Source organism: Tenrec ecaudatus, chromosome 14 (genome assembly GCF_050624435.1).
Source record: "Tenrec ecaudatus isolate mTenEca1 chromosome 14, mTenEca1.hap1, whole genome shotgun sequence".
NCBI lineage: Eukaryota > Metazoa > Chordata > Mammalia > Afrosoricida > Tenrecidae > Tenrec > Tenrec ecaudatus.
Genome location: NC_134543.1, coordinates 9,199,070 through 9,219,078, shown reverse-complemented (window position 1 = coordinate 9,219,078; position 20,009 = coordinate 9,199,070).

The following is a 20,009-nucleotide window of genomic DNA, read 5'->3' as shown; positions in this document are numbered from 1 at the left end:
GGAGGTTGTATCCAGGTGTGGACCCTGCAAATGGATTTTGGGCTTCCGCTGTCGCCCGTGGCCTTCTGCAAACCAGGTGTTCACAATTTAAGCTCTGATGCCGTTCCCTCCCTTAGATTAGGATGATGTTACTTACAATCCTTCGGCCACACCGACTGTCCTTGCACTTAGATGGCTGCTTGTTTGAAAACAAGCCACTCAGCCCCCAGACACTATTTTTTCTGAGAGCCAGGCACCGTCTGCTTTCTTCGCCACACCTGGCTTCGGCACACATGTCTGGTGTTCTCTGCATGAGGGCAAGCATCAAGTAGGGTTGGGCTTGACTTCAAAGGCTGATTTTTCAGAAGTAGATTACCAGGCCTTTCTTCCGAAGTACCTCTAGTTGGATTGGAACCTCCAACCTTTTGGTTGGCAGCTGAACACTTAACTGTCCGTCCCACCGAGAGACTTACCCAACTGTCACATACAGAAAGATTCGTCAAACTGTACCCTGGAAGGATCCCTGCGGGTGTGGCAGTTACACATTGGGCTGCTAACCCCAAAGTCAGTAGTTCTAAACCACCAGCCACCCCAAGGGAGACAGATGAAGCTTTCTCCTCTCATAAAGAGTTACTGACTTGGAAATTCACGGGGCCAGTCCTACCCGGTGCTCCGGGGTTGAGCAGCACCCTGAAGATTCTCCCTTTAAAGGGGCATGGTAGGCCTCGTTTCCGGCATGCCTGGGCTGATGTGAAACAACAGACGCAGACTCTGTCTCCACACTGGGTGCTGGGAGGGTGTCAGAGTCAGCAGGGCCAGTCCCCTCCACAGCCTGGGAGGGAGAACCCACTCCCAGGCTCTTCCTCAGTGCCCGGCGTGGCTGGCACCTCTCAGCATCCCTCAACCTGAGGCCACCTCCCTCCAATCCAGGCTTCTGCAGTCACGTGGCCCCTGTGTAAACAGTGACAGGGGAAACGTTGGGCCTCGAAGAGCCATGCAGGTTAGTGGATGGACTCATGTCGCTTGAAAAAGGTGTAATCCCTAGGCCAGGAGCAGAGGTCGAGGGTCAGAGAGGGAGAGAGTTGGGGTCCATGAGTGAATCTGAAGCACTTGGTGGGTGGTGGGAGGGGTGGGGGGGGATCCTTGAGCCCTGGAATATCATCTTCTCTAATAACACTGAGGTTCTGGTTCCCCTTGGAAAAGCCAGTCCAGCCCAGGACAGTCAGAGGCCCGAGCCTGAGCATGGGTTCAGCTCCTTGGCCCCAGCCCAGCACGCTCTGGGCAGCTGCTTCTGAGGTAGGGCCTGGGGTAGGGTTGAGAATGTGTGTTTCTCACAGCCCGGCTGTTGTCCACAATGACGACGACAACAATTCCATCAGCAAGCCGTCCTACAGACCTGACCCTGGACCAGCGAGGTCTCCAGCAGGCTGACCTGGAGCTCTGCCTGGGGCCTGGAAGAGCAAGACCGCACCGTCTCCATGGAACACGGGCGGGGACTCCTGCTTCATCCTCCACATGCCAACTGTCTCGCCTCCCTGGTGCTGCCCTCATAGAAATACAAGCCGGGGCCTTGAAGAACCGAGGCTTGTGCCCACATGGTCCAGGAGGCTGGAAATCCAAGTTCAGAGAGTGGCTTTAGGTCATTGTTTCCCAAAGTGGCCATACCAGCCCCTGGGAGGCAGTGCTGGAATGATGGTGGGGAGGGGGGGGGGCAGCAGATGCCTACACTTTATCCTGGATAACCTACTAGAGTACAAGTATGAATGACCAGGGGGGAGGGCACTGAGTCTTTTCATTTATTTGTTTGTTTGTTTGTTTGTTTTCAAAAGGGGACAGCAAGCCAAACGAATGTGGGAACTATGAGCTAAGTGAAGGCCTTTCTTTGTCTACTTGGACTTCTACCCAAAGCCATGCTGGGTCCAGCATTGCTTCCCATTCACAAATGACACCCATAATGATGGGGCTTATTAGGTAAGAGACGCCCAGGGTACCATTGCTCTCTCCAGCTGGCCTCTCGCTGGGCCACAGTGGTGTACAATCCTACAATCCCACCGTTCTCTCCACATCCTCCCCAGTATTCTGTTTTGTTCGGTTTTGTTTGTTCCTTGCGAAGGGCGTCGGTATGAGGCAGCATCTCATTGTTGATTTCATTTGTATTTTGTCTGCGCTTAGCGTAACCCAGACGTGGTTAGGTGTACGGAACACTTCGCATGATACAGGGAATCTCAAGGGGAAAAGCGAACATTTCTGTACCCCTAAGAGTTGGTCAACACTCAGGGATCCTAAGAGGTCGCGAAAAATCCAGAGCCAATGGTATTCAAGGGAGAAGCCCAGACCGCATAGTCAAAAGACCGGCCTCCAGGAATTGCTGGAATGCCAAGGGAGATGTTACAGCCAACGGATGCAGGACTGGACGTGCCAAGAAATCTGGAAGGCAGTTACCTGGTCTACCAACAGGACAAAATCCATATGCATACCATTCCAAGATAGGTGATCCAACAGAACGCAGGCATCATCCAACAATCCCATTCAGATATCCCACGCAAGTAGAATCTTGCGATGGATCATTTCAAATGGCCGCAGCAGTAGGAACGTGTGGTTGGATTCAGAAGAGGAGGGGGATCAAGGAATGCTAGTGCTCCCATCCGAGGGATCTTGGCTGAAGGCAGAGGATCCCAGCGGGAGGAGATGTTCACCCGTGTTGTACTGGCTGTGCAAAGGCATTCGACTGAATGTAACACAATGAGAAGTGGGAAATGCCGAAGAGTGGGAATTCCAGATACTTAGCTGTGCTCATTTGGAAACTGTACGGGGCCTGAGAAGCAGCCCTTCGGCCAGGTCCAAGGAAGGCTGCGTGGTTTAAAATCAGGAAGGGTGTGCTGCCGGGTTGTCCCTTGGCACTATCTTTACACGATGCGGGTGCTGAGCAAATGGCCCGAGACGCTGGGCAGAAGGAGGAAGAACAGCGTCAGGACCAGAGCAAGGCTCATCAGGCCCTGAAGGTCAAAGGTCACATCCCTCAGTGTGGATTCAACCTCCACATGAAGAAAACAGAATGTCACAACTTGGCCAAAGGACACCATCGTGACACAGAGCGAAAAGGGGAGGGGTCCTAGGACTGCATTCTGTTTCTGTGCACACACATGCACATGCACACACACATACACACATATGCACATGTGCACACACACATACATGCATACATACACAGACACACAGACACACATAGACACAGACACATACACACAGACACGCATACACATACGCACACACAGACACACAGGAGCAACAGTGAGGGCATTAGGCCGGGTGCCTGTGCCCCCCACACCCGCTTAAAAAAGTGTCCAACGGCAAGGCCGTCCCTTGGAGAACTAAGGTTCACCTGGCCAAGCCATGGCACGTCCCATGACCTCCTGCTGATCCCAGAGCTGGAATAAGGACCGCGGGATTGGATGAGGAGGCTGGTGATGAATCTGGACTCTCATATGCTCTGCTGAAAGAACAGAGCCCCCGTGACACCGTGGGATACACCGCAGGCTGCTCACTGCAAGCTCAGGGGTTCTAACCCACCCTCTGGTCCAGGGAAGAAAGATGAGATTTCCAGCCTTAGAAACCCTAAGGGCCAGTTTCTACTCTGCCCTAGAGCAGCGGCTCTCAACCTGGGTGCTCGAACGACCCTTCACAGGGGTTGCCAAAGACCATGTTTCTTTTCTTTAAAAAAATCATTTTATTGGGGGCTCGTACAACTCTTATCCCAATCCAGACATACATCCACTGTGTCAAGCACATTTGTACATTTGTTGCCATCATCATTCTCAAAACATTTGCTTTCTACTTGAGCCCTTGGTATCAGTTCCTCACTTTTCTTCTCCTTCCTCACTTTTAGCCCCTTCCCTCATGAACCCTTGATAATTTATTATTATTTTGTCATATCTTACACTGTCCGATGTCTCCCTTCACCCAGTTTTCTGTTATCTGTCCCTCAGGGAGGAGGTCACATGTAGATCCTTGTAATCAGTTCCCCCTTTCCACTCCACCCTCCCTCGACCCTCCCGGTATCGCCACTCTCACCACTGGCCTCGAAGGGATCATCCACTCTGGATTCCCTGCGTTTCCAGTTCCTATCTGTACCAGTGTACAACCTCTGGCCTAGTCGGATTTGTAAGGTAGAATTGGAATCATGATAGTGGGGGAGGGGCATTTAAGAACTAGAGGAAAGTTGTATGTTTCATCTTTGCTACCCTGCACCCTGACTGGCTCATCTATTCCCTTCAACCCTTCTGTAAGGGGATGTCCAGTTGTCTACAGATGGGCTTTGGGTCCCCATTCCATTCTGCCCCTTATTCTCAATGATATGATATGATTTTTTTCTTTGATACCTGATCCCTTCGATACCGCGTGATCACACAGGCTGGTGTGCTTCTTTCATGTGGGCTTTGTTGCTTCTGAGCTAGATGGCCGCTTGTTTACCTTCAAACCTTTAAGACCCTAGACGCTATAGCTTTTGATAGCCGGGCACCATCAGCTTTCTTCACATTTGCTCATGCACCCACTTTGTCTGCAGCGATCATGGAAGATCATATTTCTGATGGTCTTAGAAACTGAGACGCCAGTCCTCTATCCATTTCCAGGTGGGCCTGCCCACATGCAGATACGCCCACATACGGGGTCACCACAGCATGAGGAACTGTCTTAAAGAGTCGCAGCATAGGAAGGTTGAGAATCACTGCCCTTGAAGATTGTAATCAACTCCGTGAAATGGCTCTGGATGTGTCTCAGAAGAAGTATAGCCCGAATGCTCCTTAGACATGAAGATGGCCAGGCTTCGTCTTGCCTACTTTGGACACGTTCCCTGAGTGGGCCAGCTCCTGAAGAAGGACATCTGAACTTTGAAGAGAGTCAATAAGAAGGGAGAAACCCGTGAATGCCAAGGGTTCGCACCACAATGCCCCAAATGCAGCAATAAGGGAGAATGGTACAGGGTTGGGCAGTGTTTTGTTCTAGTGACCCAAGAACTGACTAGACAGCACCTAATGACAACTAGACCCCGACACTGCCTCGTGAATGTAATCAAGAAACCCTATTCCCTACAAGCACTACTTCCATGGGTGTAGGGGTCAGGACTACAAAATCTTTTGGGGTTGTTGTTGCTGGTATTTCGAGGGGTTCTGCTTCATCACAGCCCCGTGCACCGCAGAGAAAGCACCACCTGCTGCTGCACCATCCTCGCAAGTGTGTGTCTGCACCACTGTCACAGCCACTGCGTCCATCCGTCCACCGAGTGCCATCCTCTTACAGCCGGATGTCCAGGGACTGGTCGCTCCTGATAACATGCCCACCGAGGATAAGACTAAGCCTCGCGTCCTCCTTTCTCAGGCGCACGTTGGCTGTACTTCCTCCCAGATGGCTGGCTCTGCCTGTTCTTCTGGCCGAGGTACTGTCGGTGCTCATGGCCAGCACCATCGTTCAATTGCGTCGATTCTTCTCTCATCTTCCTTGTTCCCTGCCCAGCTCCCCCATGTGTAGCAGGCCCCTCCACTAGCGAGCTCCAGGAGTCCGAATAGTCACAGGCTGAGTTAGTTAAAGTTTACTGTGCCAACCTGGCCGATAAACACGTGGGGTTAATTGAAAAGAGGAGGGATAAATGGCTCGATGAGCCTCACCTTACTAGTTCTCGGGTCTCTTGCTTTGTGATCATAGGACCAGGTTGCAGCTGCCTTAGCCAGTTCCCTGCTTCAGCTAGCAAGGCTCATTTCCTGCAAGACATCCCTAAGGAGAAGCTGCATGGTCCTACCCCGATGCAGCGCTGGGTGCTGGAGCAGCCATGTGGAGACCCCTGCCAGCGCTGAGATGCTTACATGTTCACTGATTTGGCTTTCCTCCTGCAGTCGGCGTCATAGTGTGTATTTTGTGAGCTTGGGGAGGACTTTGTGGATTGGTGTCGGACATATGGGTTGATGTTGACTTGGGCAGCACTAGGTGGGGATAGTGTCTTGATGTGCACTTACCCTTTATATAAAACTCTCTCTTATACATGAGTTTCTGTGGATTTGTTTCTCTAAAGTCCCCAGACTATCAAGCTCATGAAGGAGTCCTGTTGATGAGACAAGCAAGGGCTCAGCTGTTAACCAGAGGTCAGTGGTTCAAACCCACCAAGGCCTTTGTAAGAGAAAAACCTGGTCACTGACTTCCATCAAGGTAACAGCGAGATGGGGCAGCTCTCCTCTGACCCAAGGAATCTCCGTGTGTCAGAATTAACTCAGTGAGACAACCACAGTCGCCCGCTCATGACCAAGTCCTCTTGGCCTCCGAGCCCACTGCCATGGGGTCGATGATAGAGCCCCTACAGGACAGAGTCAAGTTTCCCATAGGGTTTCTGGGACTGTAAGACTCAGATGACCCTTGAGTCTTCTGAGAAGTGTCTGCGGGCCGGGGGTGGGGGGGTGGAGGGTGCCTGAACAAACGACCTTGAGGTTAGCAGCCTGCTGGGTTTGAACCACTGACCTTGCATTTAGTAGCCCAAAATTTAACCCACCTTGGGTGCCTGCCACTGCCTGCCCACTGTTCCTGGTTTGGGGGTAGAGAAACCCCAGAGACCTGCAGAGGCGATCCCAGGTCCTACCACAGGGACCCTGGCCTGTGTCGGGAGTATCCAGTGGGGTGTATGTGGGTCTGGAGCCCAGGAGAACTGGGTGGGAGTGGGGTGCTCAGGAATGGTTCCCTGTGGAGGTCCCAGGGGGCTGGGGTGGAGGCCCAGGCAACGTGTGAAGCCAGAGAGAGTCCAGAGACAGCCTGTCCTCCCTGCCCTCATTGGCCAGCGCATCACACATGGCCCTCGGCACTCGGAGACAGGCTAGTGTCTGGCCCCTCTGTCCCCTCGCCTGGCCAGCCAGTGAATGCCGGGCTTGTAAACCATGGTGTGTGGACTGTAAACTGTTTGTAAGGTTTTAAATAAACACTCACAGCCCTTCTGAAGTCTGGTGACTCACCCCTCACCCGGGGCTTTGGCAGTTGTCAGCACACTGCACACTGGAGTTGGGCTTCAGGCCCTGAAAACAAAGCTGCGGGCACAGCCACCCACAGAGGCCAGTGGGAGGTTCCAAGCCAAGCCGGAGGTGGGACGGGGCTGGGCCTGGTGGGGATGTGGAGGCCAGCCCCTCTTCTGGGGCAAACATGCCCCAAGGACATGAGCTGGGGCCTCTCTTTGCCCTTGCTAGCCTCAGTTTCCCACACTGTGCACGGAGGTCTCATCTAGCTCAGTGGGTGTCCAGCAGGCTTGGTTCAGGCCAACCCTGTGGGTGTCGGAGGAGAACGGTACCCTATTGGGCTTCCCAGGACTGGTTTGGGGAAAATCCCCAGGCCTGTCTTGCAGTTAGCAAGCACCTGAGGGCACCACTGTTTTACAACACCCGGGGGCTCCTGATGTCCTACTGTGGTCAAGCATCAGGCTGCTCACCACAAGGTCAACAGTTCGAAACCACCAGCTGCTCCCCAGGAGAAAGAAGAGGTTTTCTACTCCCATAAAGAGTGACAGCATTTGGAAACCCCCAGGGGCTGCTCTACCTGTCCTACAGGGTCGCAATGAGTCAGAATTGATTCAATGGCTGTGCATTTTGTTTTTGTGTGTGATGGGCTGGGTTTCCAGAAGGTCTGTCTTGGTGGCAAATGACGACATGTCCACTGTTGGGCTGGAAGGCCATGGGCCTCAGTTTCCCCTCTGGAAAGTCCTGGATGCTGTAGCTCCAGCAAACATCCCATGACAGCTGTCTTGACGGGCCATGGGCAAAGATCAACCCCCATGCATGGCTGCTTTGGCAGTCCAAAGGGGGTGTGTGTTAAATGTTTTCCAAAAGTGGCTCATATTTAAAAGCTGGAGAATTTCATAGACAAATCTAAATTTCCAACTTTCTTGGGAAAAATTCTACATGGCAGCCTGGTGTCCGCGTAGCCTCTGGAGGGCCTCAGGTTGTCTGGCTGAGGGGGTCCCTCGGCTTCTAAGGTCACTTCTTGCCAACCCCCCGCATGGGACTGAGGGCCCAGGGTGCTGGCCTCTGCGGCCTGCGTGTCTTCAAGCCGCGGTGTCAGGCAAGGCACAAGGGAACCAATGGTGGTTAACTCACAGTTCGGGAGGCTGAGGGTCTCAATCCCGGCTGTAGCTCTAGGGAAAGGCTCTTGAGGTAGGTTCTTGGGGACAATCCCTGTCTCCGCTTCTCTGGCGCATGTCCTGGCGTGCCTCGGGGTGGGGGTGGTGAGGCTCTGCGTGGCACCTGTATTCCCCACACACCCCCTGCCTGCTCGCTTCTCTGGATCCAGTTTGCTTTCTGTACCACCAACGTGAGGGCCTTAAGTCACAGCCCACAGTGGTAAACAAATTCGCTGCCTTCGGTTCCGACTCCTCTCGAGCTCTTTCGGGGCGTGGACAGTCTCGCCTTTCTTCCTCCTTACACGGATACAGCCTGACGCCTACAAGAAAGGAACCCCCTAAAGGGTGTGAGCAAAACATCTCAGACAGAACCAAACACCTCGACAAGATGAGTTGCTTGGCTGGGGGATCAGGATCATGGTCTTGGGGGCCACCAAGCTCAACTGGCACAGCCTAGTTCAAAAAAGATGCTGCTCTCCATCCTACCTGGGCGAGCAGCCACTGGGGCCTGACAAGCCTGTGGGGTGCAGCTATGGGCCTCCCCCCCCCCCAGAGAAACAAGAGTGATGAAAATAAACAGCAGGTGTGGCAATTCGATTTCTACGTCAGCTCCCACTTGTGGAAGGATGGAGGCCAGCCTGTCAATCAGATCACAGCCAGGGGTGGCTCCCGGGAGGTGTGGCTGCTTGGTTATTTACTTACTGACCATGCTACTGGCACGTCATCCACTTAGCAGACAATTCAGTGCCGTTCGTTAAATCACGTCAGGAAGAGCTGCACCATCATCACCACCATCAGTTCTAGAGTGTTGTCCTCTCCCTTGTACTCTGTGTCATTCGTGTGATTTTTTTTTTTAATTGGGGCAAAAACGGACATGATAGAACCCTCTCCAACTCAATGACGTCTGCATGTGCGATTCGGTGTCGTGGATCATACGCGTGCCTTGTACAACCAGGACTGGGGTCCTTTTCCATATTATTCCACCACTGTGGACAGACGTTCAATGACCCCTAAGCAAAATCTCTTCCTCCTTCACCTGTGGTGACCATGGGTCAACTTTGGCTTGCTCGTTTGTTTTCGGTCATTTTCTTCGTATAATATTCACCTATCATACGCTTCCAGAGTTAAGCTTCTTTTTAAAAAGAGTTGCCTATGCATCATCACAATCTGTTCCAGTGCCCCCTCCCCGCTCCGGCATTCATTGTTTGCTCCCCAGTTCCCCTCACCCTCCACAACCGCTGACCCTGTCCTTGGTAAACCACTCTATCGCTTGCTGTCTCTATTCTCCCGGGAAGTGTGGCCTTTTAAGGAGAGGCCCAGGGGCCGTCTCCTCGCGGGCCCTGCTCCTTTGCCTTTCTGTTTCCTGGAATTCTGCACCCTGCCATCTGCCCACTGACCTTGGATCTGTGAGACTCTGCACCCACAATCCCAGGATCTCCCTGCTCCCTGCCATGTGAGGGCCCCAGTCAGTGTTGGGCCCGTGGACTAGAGTTGAATTGATGTACAGTTGCACCTCTGTGTAAAGTTCTGTCTTGTACACACATGACAGTCACTGGCTTGTTTCTCTAGACCGCCCTGCCTGACACCCGCAGAAACAGCGAGCCCGATGGACTGATAGCCCGTGTAGACATCAGTGTCCATGACCCTGGTGCCCGCCACCCCCGCTCTGAAGAGGATCACAGTAGAGTTCAAAACCCATAAAGGAAAGTCAGGCTTACTGCTCAGCTAGACAGGTGGGATTCCCCGAGGCTTCTAGTCTGGAAATGAACTTGCCTGCAGGTCTGGAGAATCGGCCGTTTGAGATGAAAGGGTGACAGGGTGAGCCAGCAGGAGGCATGGACGCAGGGAACGCGGCCGCAGGAAGTGCCGTGAACGAGGGCACGTCTCTGGTGGGACAGCAGTGGGTGGGTTGTGTGTGGGTCCTTGAAGCCAAGCCTGATCATCTGCGCTGTAAGCCATCAGCCAATCCACAGTAAAGATAAGTTAAAGAGAATAAGAAACCCTATTCCCAGCCTGAATGACACCCACAGGAATGGTGGCGGGATCAGGAGGCACCCATCCGGACAGAATGGGCACAGTGGACCCCGGGAGAATGGAAACTTCATGGGATCATGTTGCTTGTCAGGCCCTTGAACGTCTCCCGTCCTTGACAGGAGTGGACAACCCACTTCTGCTCCGTTAAGTGGTGAGTTTTTCTTCTCTGACAGGCTTCTTCCTCACCCAGTTTCTCTCTCTCTCTCTCTCTCTCTCTCTCCCATTCTCTCTCCTTTATGTTGTTTGTTATTAGAAATCTACATGCACCAACTGAACTGTTTCTCCAGGTGTGACTCCTGGGCGTGGACGGCATGCTTCAAGTTCGGCAACCATCCGCCCCTCCTTCCCCGACGGACATGAGCCCCCTGCCCTCTACATGTACAGCTCTCCTTTCTGGCTGCTGCGGTCTCTCTGACCCCTCGGGATGTCACTGATCTAAGCAGCGCATGCCCAGATGCCCCACATTTTCCTGAGCGTCCTGATTCACCTTGCAAAGATCTATAGACGCATCAGTCCCTTGTAAGAGGTAGGCAGGCCTCGCTGCAAATACATCCCCGAAGGTGCTGGAGCATACAGGGAGGGAAGTGATGGAAACTTCCTGCCCCCAATCTAACACCTTGAAGGAAGGAGCCTCTGGACTTGGGGACTTGTCACCTGGGGAACGCCAAGGTCAAGTGGCATAGCACATTCCACAAAAGGACAAAGTCCCACCTCCGACTGGGGCGAGTAGCGACTGACCGGGCTCTCAAAAGCCCAGGAGCGGCCCTCTGAGGTATAGCTGTGGGTCTCTCCCTGTCTACAGCAAAGAAGAATGGGGGAAAAAAAATCAAAGACGCATGGAAACAATTAGTCCAATGAACTAATGGGCCATGTGGACATCAGCTCTCATGACCCTGAGACCCAACTACCACTACCAACTGAACTGGAAGGGATCACATTAGAAGGGTTGGGATAGGGGGGGGGGGGCGGGGGATGTGCAGCAAAACTGAAAATCCTAAGAAAAGGCCAGGCTGACCGGGGGCACAGAGCTGGGTAGAAGTCCAAAGGCAATGGCCCCATGGCACCCTTCAGGCCTGCAGCTGAACTCACCCCCAGCCTCAGTGTTCAGCCAAGCAATGGACTGGTCTCTGAGGGGGACACCAGCATGAGGGAGGGGTGCAACCCCCAGAGCCATCAACCATTGGAGGTCAGAAGGGCAGCATCTGCCTGAGGACAAACTAGGGGGGGGGGGTTAGAAAAGATGGAGGGATGGGAATAGAGAGCCAGGGAGGAAATGGGATTGGTGATGGTAAGAGATGTTAGAAACTGCGCCTTCATTGTTTGGCTAGAAATCCTGTCTGCTCTGAAAACCTTCAGCCCAATTCACAATAGAAAGTTAAAATAGAGCGAGAGAGGCAATGCGGGCCTTGAGTGTGCAGCAGGCCCAGGCCCGAGGCTTCCAGAGCAAGAGCAGCTGGGATGGGCGCTGAGTTGGTTGTGGTCTCAGGAGCCGCCCCTCACTCTCTGTCTGGCTCCTGGGGCCAGACAGAGCCACCAGCGGTGCCCTGGGGTCAAGTGCTTTCCTGGAGTCTGCCCCCCACCCCCGGAGCCCCCAAGCTTCCCCAGCATTGGCCTCTATCACCCCTACACAGCAGGCTTGCTGCTTGGCCCCAGCAGGGATATGCGAAGTGTGAAAACTGATTGGTTTGAGACCAATCCGGGTTGGCCTCTTTTTAGCACCTACTCATCCCCCAGGGGCTGGAAACCTGATATTTTAATGATTTGCTCCAGATCTGGAGGGGTGGGGGCAGTGATTTTGTGATGCTCAATTCCCAGGGGAGACTGGCCTAGGCACGACAACGTAATTAGCAGGTGAGGATCAGCTGGGCTGGAAGTCAGGTGCTGTTGTGAATTGCTGGAGGGGAGGTTGGGCTCCCAGCCCAGGAAGGAGAGAGTGGGGTTTTCAGGAAAACCACCTTTGCATCTCCAGACCAGATGAGCTTTCTCCCTTCATCTCCTATTTGCTCCTCCCCTGCTTGCCTGTCCTCACCAGCTCTTTGGTTTTCTTCTTTCTCAAGGGGGGGGGGATATTTTATCCATCCTCCTGACCCCTTCATAAAGTCACAGAATCCCAGAGAGGGGACGAGGTTAGATTCCCACATCTTCATTTTACAAATGGAGAAACTGAGGCCTATTGAAGATTAAGACCATACCCAAGGTTATAGAATGAGTTAGAACCATCACCACCACCACCATCATCATCATCACTATCATCAATACCATCACCATCATCAGCATCATCACCATCATCAATACCATCACCACCATCAATACAATCACCACCACCTCCACCATCATCACCATCACCACCACCACCACCATCACCACCACCACCATCACCACCACCTCCACCATCATCACCATCACCACCACCACCATCATCACCATCATCAATACCATGACCACCATCAATACAATCACCACCACCACCACCACCACCATCATCACCATCACCACCACCATCATCACCATCACCACTACCACCATCATCATCACCATCACCACCACCATCATCATCACCATCACCACCACCACCATCATCATCATCATCATCACTATCATCAATACCATCACCATCATCAGCATCATCATCATCACCACCATCAATACAATCACTACCACCACCATCGTCATCATCGTCATCGTCACCATCATTATCACTATGATCACCACCACCATCCTTATCAGCACTATCATCACCATCGTTATCACCATCACCATCATCATCATCATCATGACCATCATGATTACCAAGAACATCACAATCATTATCATCTCTTTGCCTAACATCCTTCCCTAAAGATTTAAGACTTCCCAGCCACCACCAGGTGATGGGCCCCAAACTCATTCTTTCAGGGTCCTCTTCTCTTTCTGCAGACCCCTCCCTCTCCGCACACCTCACTTTCCCATTTTCCTCCCCGACCCCACACATCAGGAGATCCGGCTAGGGTCTTCTCTCCCCTCCCACTCATCTATCGTGTGTCCGTGTCTCCTTTCCAGAGCTTGGACTCCAATTCTTCCTTTTGCTTAGAGGATAACTGAAACCAGGCAGAGTCACCTAAAATACAGCAGATGAGAAAGTGGGAATGAAGCAAGCCGTGAGTGGATGCAGGGCCCAGGCTGTGGATCCAACCGGAGCTGGGACACAGAGGAGCCAAGCCTCCCCTCTCTCTGGGCTTCACTCTCTTTGGCTAGACAATGGATTGTGAAGCTCTACTATCCCAAAGTCTGAGAGTCCAGAGAGGAAGAGGGAGGAGGCCCCCAGCTCAAGTGTCCCCAGAAGAGAGCACAGGACACACTCATCCCACCCCCCAGCTCCTGATCTCTGCTCCAGTCCCCAGCCCCGGCTGGGAGCGGCACCAGCCTTCGGCCCTCAGACAGTTCACTCCTTCTGTAGTCAAGCCAGGTTGGCTCACCGGGGTGAGATGCCAGCTGCCAACACCTCTTAGGGGACCCCGCTCATGCCACCCTCAAGCCAGCCCCTGTCCTGGACCATTTCTGAGCCCCTGAGTCCCCAGACCCTCCACTGTGCCCACACCCAGTAGTGTCCCCCACTCATCCTCCCTCCCTGCGTACTCCTCAGCAGTTGAGCCTCTGGAATGCAGGATCCAGCTTCAGCTGTTTGGTCAGCATGTGCCCACCCAGCAGAGCCCAGCCTCTAAGGGGAAGCCGAAGGTCCTCACCAGAGAGGCAGGTCCAATCCCCTCCTCAGGGCCGTGAGCAAAGGGACATGACAGCCTGTCACTCTCCCACATGTCCCAGGGCTCCAGGGTGGACTGCAAGGAGACCTGGGTCACAGTGAAGACCCCCAGGGATTGCTCAGCCATGGGACCACTGAAGTAAGCGTGGCCAACTGAGCCAGCGCCCACTGATGAGAGAGCACACAGGTCTGCCCAGTTCTGGGGCCCAAGGCTGGGTCCTGTTGGGGGGAAGGTATTTCAGATGGCTCCAAGATGAATGGGGGACATAAAGAGCTGGGGGTTAAAGCCAGGGCTGGAGTTGTGGGTTTAGGATGTATCCACATGCCCCTCATTCATTCATTCATTCATTCCACAAATACGTCTTGGAAGTCACTTGTGTCTCTGAGGGTTCTGGACTAGGCTCCGAGGAAGATGAAGTCTCACTCCCTGGTGGTCTTTGCTGTGCAAGCGCTCAGATCACCCACCGTGACCTGGAGTCTGACCCTTCTTCTCCTTCCCTTTCATGTGACCCCAGTGCCTGACCCCACCCGTGCACACCTTCTTTTCCAATCCCAAGGTGGCTTAGGTTCTCCGGTATCAGCCCCAGGTTCCTTCCACTTTGATCCTACCCCAAGGAAGCCATTCAGCAGCTTCACGGGGGCTGGTTTCTCCTTGATGTGGCTGCCTGGTATGACCCATCTGTACCACCTCCCCCACCCCACCAGAGTGCCCTCTGTAGCAGGAGCCATGAGTCCCATCAGAGCCCTGGACAACTGCCAAACCACTGAGAATTGGGGTCCAGTCAAGAGTGTCCCATACAATTCAGGAGAGCACCGTCATCAAAGGCACCAGGACACCAACAAGGAGAGATGGTCCGCAAGGGGTGACCAGTCCTCTAAGCTGCCCAGAGACCACCATCCCATAGGGCCCAGCGGGTCTTCCTTTGACTAAAAGCTACAACCTCCAAGGACCCACCTTTGTGGAGAGTTCTTAGGGCTGGGTCTGTCCCTGGTGCATTTCCAGTCATTCAGAAGGGGACCTGTGCCCCTCGGGGAGATGTATCCGCCAGCCTGTTCCTAACTTAGGAAGCAAGGCAGGTTCATGGGACAATTAGACTGTGGTCCATGATGTACACCGTCCTTCTAAATCAGGAGTCCCTGGTGTGGCCCTGGCACACTCTCCTGTCAACTTGCGAACGGGTGGAGTCTAGCCTGTCAATCAGGCCATAGCCAATGAGGTCTCTGTTTGGGCACAGCCTTCTCCTGAGGATTCTGGGAACTCCAGTCTTCCTCCCTGGAGGGGGGAGACACTCTCTGCTTTGTACTCCTGTTGACAAGCCCCATGGAGCGACACTGATAGAGCCAGAGTCCTGGGGCTGCAGGAGCCATGTGGAGACCCACACAGGCACTGAGAGGTGTCATTGCATGTGTTGCGTGAGTCTGAAGATGAATGGATAGATTGGTACCGGGGCTGATATGGGCTGATATGGACTTGATCTGGACTGGGTTGGGATGTTTTCTTAATATACAATACTCTGATATAAAGCTCTTTCTTGTATACATACGAATGTCTATGAATTTGTGTCTCTAGTCAATCCAGACTAACACACTTCGCAGCCATGCCATCCCTTAAGCCCACCTGGCACCAATGTCCAGGTGGTTTCCCCCGTCGGCCCTCTTACACCCCCACCATGGTCCACAACCTAAAGGGACCATCTCCTGTCTAAGGTGGCCCCGATTCGGCCCTCATCTCCCTCATCAGGGTCCCCCCGCCCACTTTGGGACAGTTCCGGAGCCTGTCTCAGAGGGCCAGCTGTGGCTGCGCTCATTGGTCCTGGACGTTAAGTGCTTCCTACCCCTGCGTGGGAGTTTGTTCAGCAACATAGAGGCGAAGGCAAGCTCCGGAGGCAGAAAGCCTTGCAAGAAGTAGAAGCGGGAGCGGGTGGGCTTCCTGGAAAGGCGAACAACCTGTCTCGAAGAGTGAGCGGGGTCTGCAAGGCGCAGAAGCGGGGGAGGAGGGGAGAGGAGTCGGAGGCATGACTAGGTGTGGGCTCTTTGGAGGATGGTAAGGAGCTGGGTGAGGACAAAGGGTGGGGTGTTTGCCGGAGTGACGTCAGAGATGGTTGAAGACGGAGCGGAAGTTCTCTGGGCTCCATCAAGACAAACGTGACCCTCCAGAGCTCCCCGCCGGCCTTTCCACAAGTGCCCACTGAGAGAGGACTGGATAAGCCCAGGGTGGTCCCTCCGTACACGGGACGCTACGCAGCTATAGGGGTGGGATGTCCTGGTGGACACCGGCCCAAAGGACTCTCAAGGGCATTTGCTGAGTGACACCGCTCAGCCCTCAAGGACAGATGGTGTCCAGTCCCACTTACGGCCAAATGTAGAGGGACCCGCGGTTCTTAATAGAACCTGTGGTCAGGAGAGGCCAGTCCCTGGAGAAGGACATCGTGCCTGCTGACGGTAGAGGGACAGTGGGACAGAGGAAGCCCCCCCCCCATGAGATGGATTGACCCCGTGGCGGCGTCAGTGGGCACCAACAGAACCAGAGCTGCGAGAGTGGCACAGACACGCCGTGTTTCGGTCAGTCCTACCCAGGCTTGAAACCCACTGGACACAGCAGGAAGGGGAGGTGGGTGGGGGGGGGTCCCCGCTTAGGGGCACCGAGTTTCTGCAGATGGTGGTAGAATGACCGGAGGGAAAATGGCAGTGGTGGTTGGCTAACAACATGAACTCAGTCCGTGCCACTGAATTGCATGTGGAAAACTGTGGGGGTCGGCAACTGTGTCGTTATTTTTGCCATAAAATACACATATATATATATAAATAGACTGTGTGTGTTGTTCCCACCATCGTGCCCTCCCCAGTTTCTCCAGTAGTCACTCCTAGCCCCCTCAGAGCCCCAGGGGTGAGACAGGGACCCAGACCGCCACGGAGAGCTGTCTAACAGGCTCTCCACACACGGGCCTGCTCGGCGGGCTGCCCCTGTCCACCCTCGCGCGGTCCCCGGCTCGCCGCCCGCTCGTGTGGTCGTGTCTCCGGTCATTCTCCCCCTGGCACCTGATGCTTCACACAGGCCGGCCCTCTCACTCTGTCCGGCGAGGCGGGCAACGCTGGTCCCTTTTCCGGACAGCATTCAGAGCGCAAGATGTTCTGGGGAATGTTTTTCCGAGCGGTGAAAAATTCAGCTTCTTCTCCCAGCATCGGGATGTGTCAAACGTAATTTATGCCTGGACATAATTCATCCCTAAAGATAAATATTGAACCCCAAGAGAGGGGAGGCTGCTGTGGAGTTTCGGGGCTGGGGGTCGGCCTGTGAGCAGGAGAGGAAGGGGAGTGGGGCTGGGGGGCCGGGGTTGGGGGACCTCCCTTCCTGATCCCACCACTGACAGGGTGAAAAAAGTATAAACTCAGCACAAGTCGAGTAGGGAAGTCTTCTGAGCCTCCTCCTAGAAATGCCACAAACCTTTCTCTTTTCTTTCCTTTTTTTTTTTTTACAGGCCTCTTTTGTGTCTGTGGACCACAGCCTTGTCTAAGGATCCCTTGCCACCGAAGGCCTCAATTAAAGCCACCTGCTGGTCTTTGTCAGCTGAGCTTGACGCTGTCACGTCAGGCAGGGCTCCTTAAGCCAATACAAGTCATTAAAGGGGAAGGTGAATTGGAGATCCGACATGGCGGACGGGAGCCATCCAGATTCAATTGATATCTTCCTCTGTGGGCGCGGGGGTCTTGGGAAGCCCCCCCGCCCGCGTTGGCCTCCTCCGCAGGGGCCTGCACCCCTGGATCTAATTAGGCCGAGACCCAGCAGTCCAAGGTTCTGCTGAAAGATCATCAGTAGGCGAACCCATTAATAACTTGGCAGTGCCCTGCGTATTGTAATTGTCAGCTGCAATTTACAATAATCCTCCGATGCGAAAGCCTTAATCGCCGCAGCTGATTGGAAATGCATCCGCCCATCTGCAGGAGAAAAACTCAAGATACGCGGGTGAAAAGGCTATATCGTCTGAGTGTGTGTGCCGACTGACAGACATTTTACTGCTAACCGGGGACCGTATTTTAAAAGGTCACTGGAAACCCCACGCTCGGGCCCTCTGACAAACAATGAGGCCCCATATATTTATTTGCCATCTCTTTGTTTTTACAGCAAGCAGAATAAATGAGTTAAATGACGTGGCGGGGGCCTGCATATTGTCAGCACAGCTTATAAGTCATTATTAAACGCCATCAAATCAAACCCAACCCGGCCGAGGCAATGAGACTAAAAGTTATTCGCATTCCTTCTGTCATAAAAAAAATCATATCCCCTTACGCAGGACTCTCGTTTCTTTATTAAATGCAGCCACAGGAGCATTTCAGGTCTGGCAGTCGGCACTCGGGGAAACCTGCTCAGTATAACTCAGGGTAACAGCTTCGACGCACGCCCCCTCCAAAGTCCCCGTGGAGTGTATCTGGGCACTCCATCAAGACATACATATTACTTTTAAATAAGATTAGCCTTTCTATTTTGCTGCTTAAGTTTAAAACTTTTCATGTCATTCTCTGCTTTTAGGTAAACTCCAACCTAATTCTGTTTTAGCAAAATATCTCAGGCAAATTAAAAACCTCAAGGCCAACGTGTCTTTGACAGGGAAAGAAAACACCCCAAAATCAACAGCCTCCCCCCAAAATAATAATAAAAACACCCTTCTCTTAATAGCATTACAGTGTGTTTGCAGACACTACAACACTTTTCAGGAAGATGGATTTTGATTTTCCCTCCATGTCCCTGAGTTTGCAATTACGGCACCACCGGCATAGGCCGTTGGTCACAAAGGCCAAAGGCCAGAGGTCTGGACCCCTCATTGGCCCAGTCCCTTGCGAGTGACCCTCAGCGTCTGTTTGGAAACTGGTCTTCCCCTCGGTATCTCCCATTGGGTTCTGCCTTCCTCTCAAACGGGCAGTGGCTGGTGGGCAGCGTCGGGGTAAAGAAGACATCGCAGTCCCAACTGAACGGCCCTGACAGGGGACGTCAGGGAGCCGCTGCCCACGGGGTCCTTCTGAGCCTGGAGAGCAGTCGAGTGGCAATCAGAGACATGGCCCTGTGTCCTCCCAAATCCAAGGAGATGGAAACGGCCATGAGGAGGAGCGTGGGCATCTGGGGGCAGCTACTTCTGAAGAACATGTGACAGTGACGCCGAGAGCCAGAACTCGGTGGACCGGCCAGGTCCTGGGGGCCCCGCCTGGTGGCCATCTGTTTACTGGGAAGATCTCAGACTGGTTTCGTCTTATACAGGTTCCGGCTTTCTCCAGTTTGCCAGACGTGGGGGCTTCCGAGGGCTCTTGGAGTCATGCCACGATCCTTTTACTTACTTTAAAAAAAACTTGTCGTGTGACTTGGGGGGAGGTGGTCAGTGCTGGCCCCCGGTCTTCCCTTCAGCCATGTCTACACGTGTTGTTGCATCTCATCACCGTGACCCGATGTGGATGTGCCCTCTCTGACCCCACTTCCTGGTTTCCCCTCCTCTGTTAGCTCTCTGGGCACAGCGAGATGCTGCCCCTTTGATCTCAAAGCCAAACAGGACAGACTCACTGCTGTGGAGTGGAGTCTGACCGGTGGCCCTTGAGGACAGGGGAGACAGCGAGAGCTGCCCCTGCGGGTTTCCAACACTGAAGACCTTTGCGGGAGTAGAAAGCCTTGTCTTTCCCCCGGGGAGCGGCTGGTGACTTTCAACTGCAGTCCTCCTGTCTAGTAGCCCAAGTTGTAGCCCATAGGGCTCCTTAGACGAGGCTTTAGCCCCCACCAGCATGTGATGGCTGCTGAAATGAGGGCCCAGCGAGGCGGTGCCGGGCTCCTGGCCCTGCGAACCGGAGGTGCAGAGCGCACAGCCTGGAAAGCTGCTCTGAGTAAGCCGCCTGTCGCCCAGCAACAGCAGTGAGTCCATGTGGCTCGGGATGACCTTGTGCGCAGTGGCGGTCCCATGGTGGAATCCTTGTTGTCCATGCAGGAGAGATCTGGCGTCGTGCCCCAGTGGGTGCACCATGGGCCTGGCCACTGTAGTAGGCTTTCGTGTTGCCACGGTGCTGAACAGTCTTCGGCAGAGCTTCCAACCTAAGACTAGGAAGAAAGGTCTGGTGACCTACGTGCATAAACCAACC